Source organism: Peromyscus maniculatus, chromosome 3 (assembly GCF_049852395.1).
Source record: "Peromyscus maniculatus bairdii isolate BWxNUB_F1_BW_parent chromosome 3, HU_Pman_BW_mat_3.1, whole genome shotgun sequence".
In the NCBI taxonomy this organism is placed as follows: domain Eukaryota; kingdom Metazoa; phylum Chordata; class Mammalia; order Rodentia; family Cricetidae; genus Peromyscus; species Peromyscus maniculatus.
In genome coordinates, this window is record NC_134854.1 from 106,094,192 (window position 1) to 106,105,101 (window position 10,910).

A 10,910-nucleotide genomic window follows, 5' to 3' on the forward strand; every position below is an offset into this window, starting at 1 on the left:
ATTTCCTGCGATGAGCTGGTTCCCCTGGCCCAGTCCCTGGGCCCTGGAGGGATCCTCCCCCCACACCCCTATTATCCCCCACTCCTCTGACCCTCCCAGGACTGTGGGATTCAGGCTGAGGCGCCACCGGATTGACATGATGGAGCTGGTACCCTGTTACTCTTGCTTCCTGCTGAGCCAAGAGAACCTGGCAGTCAGGCCCTGAAGGCTTGCTGGCCGAGCACGAGAGCCAGGGACACACCTCACCCGGAAAGCAGAGCAGCCACAGGGCTGCCAGCTCTCTGAGCAGGTCCCATCTAGTGCGGAGGCTTTGCTGGGTCTATGCTGTGCCCACCATTATGTGGCGGGAGGGATGGTAGCCTTTGGAGGAACCAGAGGAGAGGAAGGTTGCTCAGCCTCAGGATGGGTTAGGGAGCTTTGCCCTTAGGATGTCCTGAGGATTTCTGAAGGTGTGGACGAGGAAGAATCAGAGATACAGTGGAGGGTGGAGCAGAGGTGGTTTCTGCAGACAGAGAAAATGTTAATTTGGAAAGGAAAAGAAATCCGGTAAATAAGTAAGTCCATGTTTTCCCCAGGTGCTAGACTGTCAGAAGAACTACAGACTCCCAGCTGCTTTGAAAGGGTCTGGAGGGCTACTGTGATCACTATTTATTTTTTTATTCTGGATGATAAGTAATAGAAAATCTACTCAGATGAGTAAAAAGAACTCAATGGTTTCATTGAAATGAAATGTACCAAAGGACAGGCTTCAGGCAAGGCCTGATCCAGCTTCATACCTAAGGTCTTGTGATCTTTCTCTGCTCTGCACCCCTTGGGTTGGTTTCTGTTTATAGTTTGCCCTGTTCCTAGAATGGGGCTTGAAGCTGCTTCCTGAGACCACACTAGCCATTAAGCAAATCTCAAGCATGGGAGTGGAACTTTGGAATGGATGCCCAGGGAACACATATCTGGCCAACATGTATGATATTGAATTGCTTCTTGTGGCAGGCCTAGGGTGGGCTCCAAGGCTGTTCCCACTGAGTTGTATATGGCTCCCATAGGCTGAAGAAACATCTTCTCAAGGGGAGGAGCTTCAGAGAGGCACGCTGCTCTGGAACTGGGAGGGTGGGAGACCTTCTTTGGGGGCACAGTGGTAACATTTGAACAGGGCTGAACTGTGTCCTGGCCAACAGGAGGGGGTTCAAAGCACTGACAGATAAAGAGAACCATAGAACCCCATGGAGTCAGCTAGTCAGCAGGGCAGAGAGTCTGACAGAGAGAGAACCATAGAGTCAAATAGAGTCAGCTAGTCATCAGGGCAGGAACTTCAAGTGGTTCCAGAGAGGAAGGGAGGGCCAGAAGGAAAGGCAAGGCCAAGTGTGAAGAACCTTGGATACTAAGGAGCCTAAACTTCATGTGAGACAACAAGAGAACACAGGAGGGTGGATGCAAAGGTGGGCTGATCTTGGTCAGAACCATGTATCTAAAAAAAGTAATTCTAGTCTAGTTTTCTCCTGGGAGATGAGAGCCCTGTATGATCAGAGTAGCTTCAAGTATGTAACCACAGTGGAGGACCGTCCTGCTGGAGACAGAGGCTGGGAGCTCACTCGTGTCTCAGTGTGGCCTTAGGTTACAGAGGCCAACAGGATGCTGGGCAGCTGGCGTCTGAAGGCTGTTCCAGAAGGCTGGCCCAGTAATCAGAAGTTAAAGGTAATTCACTCACTCGTTCCTATAAGAAATGCACAGGGAGGGGGGGCTGGTACGAGACAAGGAGCAAGGTTTTATAAGATAGGCATAGCCCTGCACTTGGAGGAGGAGGTGCGGGCTGCCAGGTGTACTGAAGGAAGGGCAGGCATCGTGAGTCCAAAGGAGGGAGAAGCAAAAGTTGGCAAAGACAGACCCTCACAGGAAATGGAATCCCCGCACAGGCAGGCTCAGGCACAGGCTTCCAGCCAGGCTGCTTTTCCCTCCACACATCCTGCTCGGTGGCAAGGTCTGGATACGGTTCAGATCCCAGAGCTGCTGTGGGCAGAGCAGGGTGCTCCATACAAAGGCTGGGCCGTACAGTCCCTGCCCCTGAACTTGAGGGATGAAGAGGATCACACAGTGCAATCCCCATGCATGGCCTGAGGTTCCAGGACTGTGGGATGGCAGATAAGTCCCAAGCCACCCTGTACTGTCTGGTTTTCTCTGCAGCAGACAGTGGGACTATTTATCAAATCCCTTTTCAACAAGTGGATTCAAATGCACTTAGGTATCAGGTATTGGGCTCCCCCCCCCCCCTTTATAGAAAGTTCTAGAAAGCTTCTTCCTTATAACCTTACCTCGTCCTCTCTTCTCCACCTATTATGATCAGACAGATCAAAGTAAAGCCACTGTCCTTGGCAATGGCAGCTCTGGGAAGGGGCGTTGTGACAGGGGAAGGTGGTGGGGAAGTGAGGGAGCCTTGGGCATTTCTAGAAAGGTTTTCTACCAAATAAAAACACACAGAGAGACGCATCATCTTCTTCCTCTTATTCTTGTGGGAAAATGGAGTGACAGTTGTCCTGGGATTGAGCAGGGCCGGGCCAGGGAGCTGACACACAGAGCCTGGCAGAACGGAGGGGAAGGAGCCAAGCTCTTAGCTCTCTGACTCTAGGCCAGATGCCCTGCATGCAGGGTCACAAACTCCCTACAACTCAAGCCTTCATTGGTTGTGTTTCCTGGCTGCCAAGCTCCACTCACTCCCCGAGACCTGTTTAAACTTCCACCACCCTGAATAAGGTGTGTGTGGGTACCACAACATCATACCCTTTGTGTGTGAGTTGAGTGTGTGTGTGTGTGTGTGTGTGTGTGTGTGTGTGTGTGTGTGTGTGTGTGTGACAGCCAGAGGTTAACCACACTCTTATCTTTTTTTGACAGGGTCTCTCACTGAACCTGGAACTCACTGGTTGGCTATGCTGGCTAGCCAGTGAGTTCCAGGGATCTGCCCATTTTTGCTTCCCCAGCATGAGGATTACCAACATGCATAACCATGCCTGGTTTTTTAAGTGGGTGCTGCGGGCTCTGAACTCAGATCCTTGTGCTTCTGTGGCAGGCACTTTACCCACTTGGCCATCTTCCCGATTCATATTATACACATTATTTATTACAATACTTTCCCCCCAGATGTAGCCAAGTGTTTTATTCTAATAAAACCCGTGCATTGCTGTAGTGTCCTGGTAGCATAACTTACCCTCCAGGAAGTGGTACCTTTTCCTAACTCATGCAAAGGCACTGCCTAACCCTTCCCAAGCCTCTACCACCCTTCCTGGCTCTCAGAGCTCAGGGCTTCTCAGCCTTATCGTAAACAGTCCATAGCTTCCACAGCACCTACAGCTTCCTCCACTCTCTGGGCTTGGATTGCCTGTGAATCTAGAGTGTCCCCAGGGTCTTTTATGGCTTCTGATCTCCCACTGCAGACCTCACAGGCAACCTCTCTGGCTTTCCTTGACCAGAGTGATTCTATCAGTCTGTCTAGCCCAGCTTCTGTCTGAGCTGAGGTTGTCCTAGTTAGCACGAACTGTTGACTTGAAGCAGCCTAGAATCTCCCCCAAAAGAGTCTCAACTGAATAACGGTCTTTATCAGATTGGCCTGTGGGGAATTGTCTTGACTGTTGATACAGGAGGCACAGCCCAGCATGGACATGAGCATTCCCTGGGCAGGTGGTCCTCAGTTTCGTAAGAACACTAGCTGAGTATAAGCCAGCAGCGTGTGAGCCAGCAAGGGGCATTCTCCCATGACTTCTGCTCCTGCTCTAGTCCCCTCAACGATGGACTGTGACCTGAAAGTGTGAGGCAAATAAACCCATTTTTCCTCTAAGTTGCTTTTGAGTCAGGATGTTTTATCACAGTGATGGGAAAGAAGCCAGAACAGGTGCCTATGCCCGGAGGGTGACGGTGGGTCCCCTCACTCTTACTTCTCCCTGCACGGTGCTGACCAAGGTTCTCACTCCACACTTACTGCCCAGGCACGAGGCTGGACATGGAAGTGTACCAAAGCCTGACTTCCCCAGACACCCACACTCAGCACGTCAGCAGAGCTGAGGCTGGTGCTCCGGTATCCTGCGATCAGGCTGCTTCTCAGCCCAGTGTCAGGGCTCACATACTATCATGCCCAGCCGCCTGCCTCCCTGAGGAGTAGAGCCCTGCCTTTTGCCGTATCCTCTAGTTTTCTACTCCTTGTCCCCTGGCCTCCCTTGTCCCCTGGCCTCCCCTGTCCCCTGGCCTCCCCTGTCCCCCGGTCTCCCCTGTCCCCTGGCCTCCCCTGTCCCCCGGCCTCCCCTGTCCCCTGTCCTCCCCTGTCCCCTGGTCTCCCCTGTCCCCTGGTCTCCCCTGTCCCCTGGCCTCCCCTGTCCCCTGGCCTCCCCTGTCCCCTGGTCTCCCCTGTCCCCCGGCCTCCCCTGTCCCCCGGCCTCCCCTGTCCCCCGGTCTCCCCTGTCCCCTGGTCTCCCCTGTCCCCTGGCCTCCCCTGTCCCCCGGCCTCCCCTGTCCCCCGGCCTCCCCTGTCCCCCGGCCTCCCCTGTCCCCTGGTCTCCCCTGTCCCCTGGCCTCCCCTGTCCCCTGGCCTCCCCTGTCCCCTGGTCTCCCCTGTCCCCCGGCCTCCCCTGTCCCCCGGTCTCCCCTGTCCCCTGGTCTCCCCTGTCCCCTGGTCTCCCCTGTCCCCTGGCCTCCCCTGTCCCCTGGTCTCCCCTGTCCCCTGGCCTCCCCTGTCCCCTGGCTTCCCCTGTCCCCTGGTCTCCCCTGTCCCCTGTCCTCCCCTGTCCCCCGGCCTCCCCTGTCCCCCGGCCTCCCCTGTCCCCCGGCCTCCCCTGTCCCCAAGCCTCCCCTGTCCCCCGGCCTCCCCTGTCCCCCGGCCTCCCCTGTCCCCCGGCCTCCCCTGTCCCCTGGCTTCCTTCACTGCCTCAGGAGGGAGTGAGACTCACCTCCCCCACCCCTGCTGCTCTGCCCTGCCTGGCCCTGACCTCCTTAGCACAGCACTGAGTTGGCTGCAGCCTGAGAATCCCCAACATGTTTCCAGGGCTGGGGTCACATCTCTGTCTTCAATTGGGCCCTCTACTTCTTTCACTGAAGGGATTTTGTTCAGGGCTGACCTCAAGTCTCTTAAACAGCCAGACTCAGAACCCACTCAAAAGGACTTTATGTTTGGAAATCCTGTCAGTTTCCAACACTGGAGATCATTCTGGTGGTAAAGTGAGGAGAAAAAAAAAAATCTCCCTGTTAAAAATCAGTTCAGTCAAAGGTATGACCTCTTATATTCCTGCCTCTGCTGTTTTTAAAGATTTTCAAGAGAGATTCTACACACAGGCACACATGCATACCTACACAAACATGTAAATGCACAAAACGCATGTACACAAACACACATGCACATCCATTAGCACAATCATGTACATACAAATCATATGTACATACATGTTTGTCTTATACAAACATCAGTACACATGCACAAGTACAAATACAAACACACAAAACACCATACATGCATATACATAGACATACAAATAGGTATACTCCTTGCAAATGTGAAAACAAATGCAGATGCATACATATATGCATATACAAACATATATATGTAAATACGCACACAAGGCACATACAAAACACTGTATATGCATATTCCTAAGCATGTACCTACAAATATGTGCCCATGAAAACACACATCACACAGACACGTACAAACACATATACATGCACACACTCACACACTGGTAGACATTAAAATCCACATCGTTTTCTGCTTTTTTCTGGTCTGGTGTGGACAGTTCTGGCTGGGCAGACAGGGAAGTGAGCAGACCAAGAAAGCACTGGACACACGGAGCAACTGCTCTGCTCCTCCCCTTTGTGCCCCCAACTCTGGGGACCTCAAGTTTGTCTCAATCCTCTCTTCACGTGTTTCATAAATGCGGGATTACGGGATTTCCAGAGGAGCCAGGTGGGTATCCCCTGCCTGGGAGCTGGTGACAGCCGGGGTGTTGTGAGGGCTCACCCGGGTCACCAGTCCCCTCCTCCCTGAAGGGTACCGACACACAGTGACTTTCCTGACCCACGCTCTGGGGAAACAGTGCCCACCCCAGCTCCTCCCTGCGACCTGCCGCTGGGTTTGGCCTCACTTCCGTCCCTTTCTCTTCCTCTCTGAGGGACGAGGTAGATGTGGGCAGAAACTGATGTGTTGTGAGAGGCAGACAGGCAGAAGGACAGTGACAGCACTCACTCCAGGAGGGAGGCCGAACACCTGCAAGAGCCAGAGCTCAAGCCGCTGGTCCCCTGGTGGACAGAGCCAGCTCCTCTCTGCCTTCTCCACTCACTCAAAATGTGTGAGAAAAGGAGGAAACGAGCAAGGACACACCCTGTGTAAGCCCCACACTCGGCTGGGCTGGCCTGGCATCCAGTTTTCCTACTGGGGGCTTCCCTAAGGTGTAGCTAGAGGGCTTCTCTCCAGGTCCCCCAAGCCCCGCAGTCCCACAATCCACATATAAAATAATCACTCAGACGCTTATATCACTTATAAACTGTATGGCCGTGGCAGGCTTCTTGCTAACTGTTCTTTTATCTTAAATTAACCCATTTTTATAAATCTATACCTTGCCACGTGGCTGGTGGCTTCTCAGCGTCTTTACATGCTCTTCTCCTGGCGGTGGCTGCAGTGTCTCTCCCCTCAGCCTTCCGCTTCCCAGAATTCTCCTCTCTCCTTGTCCCACCTACTTCCTGCCTGGCCACTTGCCAACCAGTGTTTTATTTATATATAGAGCAATATCCACAGCACTTCCCCTTTTCTTCTTTTTTTAAAAAGGAAGGTTTTAACTTTAACATGGTAAAATTACATATAACAAGACAATTACCGAGCAAGAATTATAGTTACAATATTAAAGAAGATGTCCTATCTATCTTATATTTGTGAGTTTAAGGTTATCTTTTATCATAACTGAGGAAATTACAACTATCTAGTTTTCAACCACATCAAAGACCTGAGAAGGAACATAATGGTCCCTGAGAAATGGTAGATGGATGCAAGCAACTTTCGGGAATCTTGCAAGAGTAGACCAAGACAGCTGGCAGCCTGGACAGTCACCTAATGTTTCTCAGCATTGTTGGTGCATTCAAATTGGCTATAGGCCTAGAGTATCTGACAGACCATTTTCAGAAGCAGGATTTCTGAAAGACCATCTTACCCTGTCTTGGCAGAGTACAGTGGTCGCTTTCCTTGTGTCCCGCTTGTCCAGAAAGGACAGCATTGCATTTGTACTGTCAGCCATCAAGGCAAGGGCAGTTCTTTGCCCAGTAGGCCATTTTGTGCCAAGAAGACAAACTTCCCAATGGAAATGTCTTAGAAGCCCAACATTCTCTCGGGATCAAATTGGTGCAGCCAGGAGCAATTGTGTCTCACGTCAACAGAATTCTAAGTTATTTAAATGCCATATTCTCCAGGTCTATGAAGTGTTTGAAGATTACCTATCTATCTGAAATATATCTATGTATACCTAGAAGACTTAACTAACATGGCTATAAATATGATTATCATAGATGACTAATTATTAATCTATTTTTAATTATCCATTACAATTTTAAATGAGTTACATAAACACAATACCTCAAACAAGAATAGAAACATATATATAGTATAACAAAATTAACTTAAAGCCTGTATCAATAAACTAAAATTTATACCAATGTAAAACATTTTAAACATGAACTAAAATCTATACCAATGTAAGACATTTCAAACAAGTTTTCTTTAAAAGCAGGTTCATTAATCTACCCTTTTATCTCATCATCTCCACATTCTCCTATATATCTATATCATATCCCCTTTTCTTTTTTAGAAAGAGATCACATTTATAATCAACCTGTTTTAAATAAAAATATTGGTTTTTCTCTGTCCCACACCAGAGGGCTCTTCTGATTTGGGACACAAGAATCTCTTAAGCAATTTTTTTTTTTAAGCAATATGTCTGGGTTTAGAGGGGGAGTGAGCCAATTCCACCTCTAAAGCCAGCTTGGTATATTTGGGAATTTGGGCGTAGCATCTCTTACTACTTCCTGCTGGAGGGGGGCGCTGTATCTTATGGGGATGCAAAGAAAATTTTTAGGCCTATGGGGTAGTCCGTGAGGCTGTATTGTGTGAACCAGTTGCCTTGAAACCGCTCTGGATGTTGGATCATCTGGGCCATGGTGTCACCGGAGGCCTTTCAGGGGGTCTTGGCTGGTGAAACCTGATGTATCTTAATCTGGAACAAATCCACAGCCTCTGGCTTTCTGTGGAAACAAAAGCAGAATCTCTTTTCCAAAGTAACATATCCTTAAATCCAAATTTTGAAGTCAAGGTACCTTTAAAATATACATTTTGGCATAACTCAACAGCTTTTGCAATCAAATGTTTTTCTTCAGTTACGAATAACAAAGAGAACATAATCCAGATTCTCTGTGTGGTAGCCATCTTTACGTGGCTTATTTTTTATATTACCTTAGCCTATTGCTTTAAACTGCAGCATTCTAAGCCTGAAACGGCGCTGTGGCTGCTGGCTCCACCCACTTCAGCTTCCCAACATGGCGGTGGTACATTTTCCGCCAGCTCTGGGAGTCATCAAGTCTCAGAAATAGTGGGTCTAAGCTTTTATCAAAGCAGCGTGTAGCCCAGAAACCTCTTTTTTTTTTTTTTTTTTTTTTTTTTTTTAAATACTAGTAAAGACTAAATCTACTACACAGCATAATGTGCCGCTGGCAGACGCCTCATTTCCACTATACTGCTGGTCAAACGCACCCGCCAGGAACCCGCCACTGTTCAAACCCGCGTCTTGCGCTGTCTAGCTGCCCGTATGAGACAAGAAGCAGGAACCTGTTTTTGGCTCTGTTCAGAATTGGTTATTAAATATTCTCAGGTTTAAGGTGGAAACTCGAGCCGTTGGGCGCCATTTGTAGCTGGAGGGCTTCTCTCCAGGTCCCCCAAGCCCCGCAGTCCCACAATCCACATATAAAATAATCACTCAGACGCTTATATCACTTATAAACTGTATGGCCGTGGCAGGCTTCTTGCTAACTGTTCTTTTATCTTAAATTAACCCATTTTTATAAATCTATACCTTGCCACGTGGCTGGTGGCTTCTCAGCGTCTTTACATGCTCTTCTCCTGGCGGTGGCTGCAGTGTCTCTCCCCTCAGCCTTCCGCTTCCCAGAATTCTCCTCTCTCCTTGTCCCACCTACTTCCTGCCTGGCCACTTGCCAACCAGTGTTTTATTTATATATAGAGCAATATCCACAGCACTAAGGTTCCACTTTCTTTGTGTCCTCATGCTGGGCTTGGACCCACCTGTGCCTTGCCTGGTTCAGGCCTAGGCAGGAAACTGCTTTTGTGCTGGTTCAGCAAATAGTCCTGGGACCTTTCAGAAGATCAGTTTTCAAGCTTGGACAAGAACAAATGGTAAAAGACCAAAGTCTACAAGAAAATCATTCCCAGGAGTGGGCCCATTTTTACACACACACACACACACACACACACACACACAGAGGAGTGTGGGGAAATAAGCACACACAGAATAGAACCATACATGCAGACACAAACATATACACACAGTGGGACCGACCATTCACAGGCACATAGTGGGGCCATTCACACACACAAGGGTAGTGAGTCTAAATGCCTTCTACATCATTCTCGCCCTGACCTGCTTGGTCCTCCCTACCAGGCTAACCTCAGAGAAGAGGAGGAGGAATTAAAGATGCCCCAAAGGGAACAGGAAAGGACAGCACTGCCGGAAACTCCAGGAACAGTACCCTCTTGACCTCTCCAGAAGTGCAGATGCAGCTGGCTGGTTCAGGGGCCGCCCCTGGGGATGGATGGCTTAGGAGCACTCCCACAGGGGCCTTGCTGGCTTTGGAGCATCCTCACTGGAGAATGGCCAGCTTGGGAGCACCACTACTGGCAGGCGGATGGCTTGGGAGCACCTTCTCTACAGGCTGGCTGGCTTGGGAGCCTCCTCACTGGTGTCCAGCTTGGGAGAGTACCCTACTGCAGGGACCCAAGTGTTACAGCGGTGCGGCACACTTCTTCCAGGGCCAGAAAATCACCAGCTGGAAGATTCCGGGTTACGGAGCTTCTGGGGCATGGTGGTTTAAGACAAGGTGTCTGGAACCCATAGCGCCCCGTGTCCTGTTGACAGGTCTCCAAACAGCATTCCAGCCTTGGGAAGAATGACGGCCCTCCCTGGGGGTTGTGAGGACTCCACTGACGAGCCTGTCACAGGTGCTTGTCTTGCCTCTGCAGAGAAGCTCCGGGCTCCTCTGGGTGCTGAAAGAGGTTGCTGAAGAAGACTGGAAAGATGAGGGGCTCCTCCACTCTGAGGGTGATGAGGACACCAAAAAGTGTTAGATGTAGGGAAGGAGCTGGGGGCACCTCTTGATATCTGAGCCTGGACCGCTATCCACCCTTGTCTCCTCCAGTGAGTCCAGGTGTGACCTTGTTTCACAACGTGCTGTGAGCACCCCAAATGTGCTGCAGATCCTGTAGACAGACCCACCTGTAGGGTAAAGTATGTCCGGTCACGGTCTTTGTAGGCATACCATAGGCAGACACAGGCACACACAAGAGGGACAGGCGTCCTGAGCTTTCCCTCTGAGTGAGTGTGCGTGTGCGTGCGTATGTGCGTGCGTGGGTGCGTGTGTGCGTGTGCGTGTGTGTTTCCCACTGTCAGCCAGAAGACACGCTGGAAACGCAGGCAGAAAAGAGTGCATGGATGTGGCCGTCATCCGGGATAAATTAATCCCAGACATGTAAAGTGCTTGCTTTCTTCATTCTCAGTTCAGCTGCAAATTCAATTATGACTCTCTGCCAGCTACTGAAATGAGGGGACGAGGAAGTACGTGGCTAGGCCTGGAAAATGGGGCAGGGCAGGGGACCCTTCTGGATCTGCCCCTTA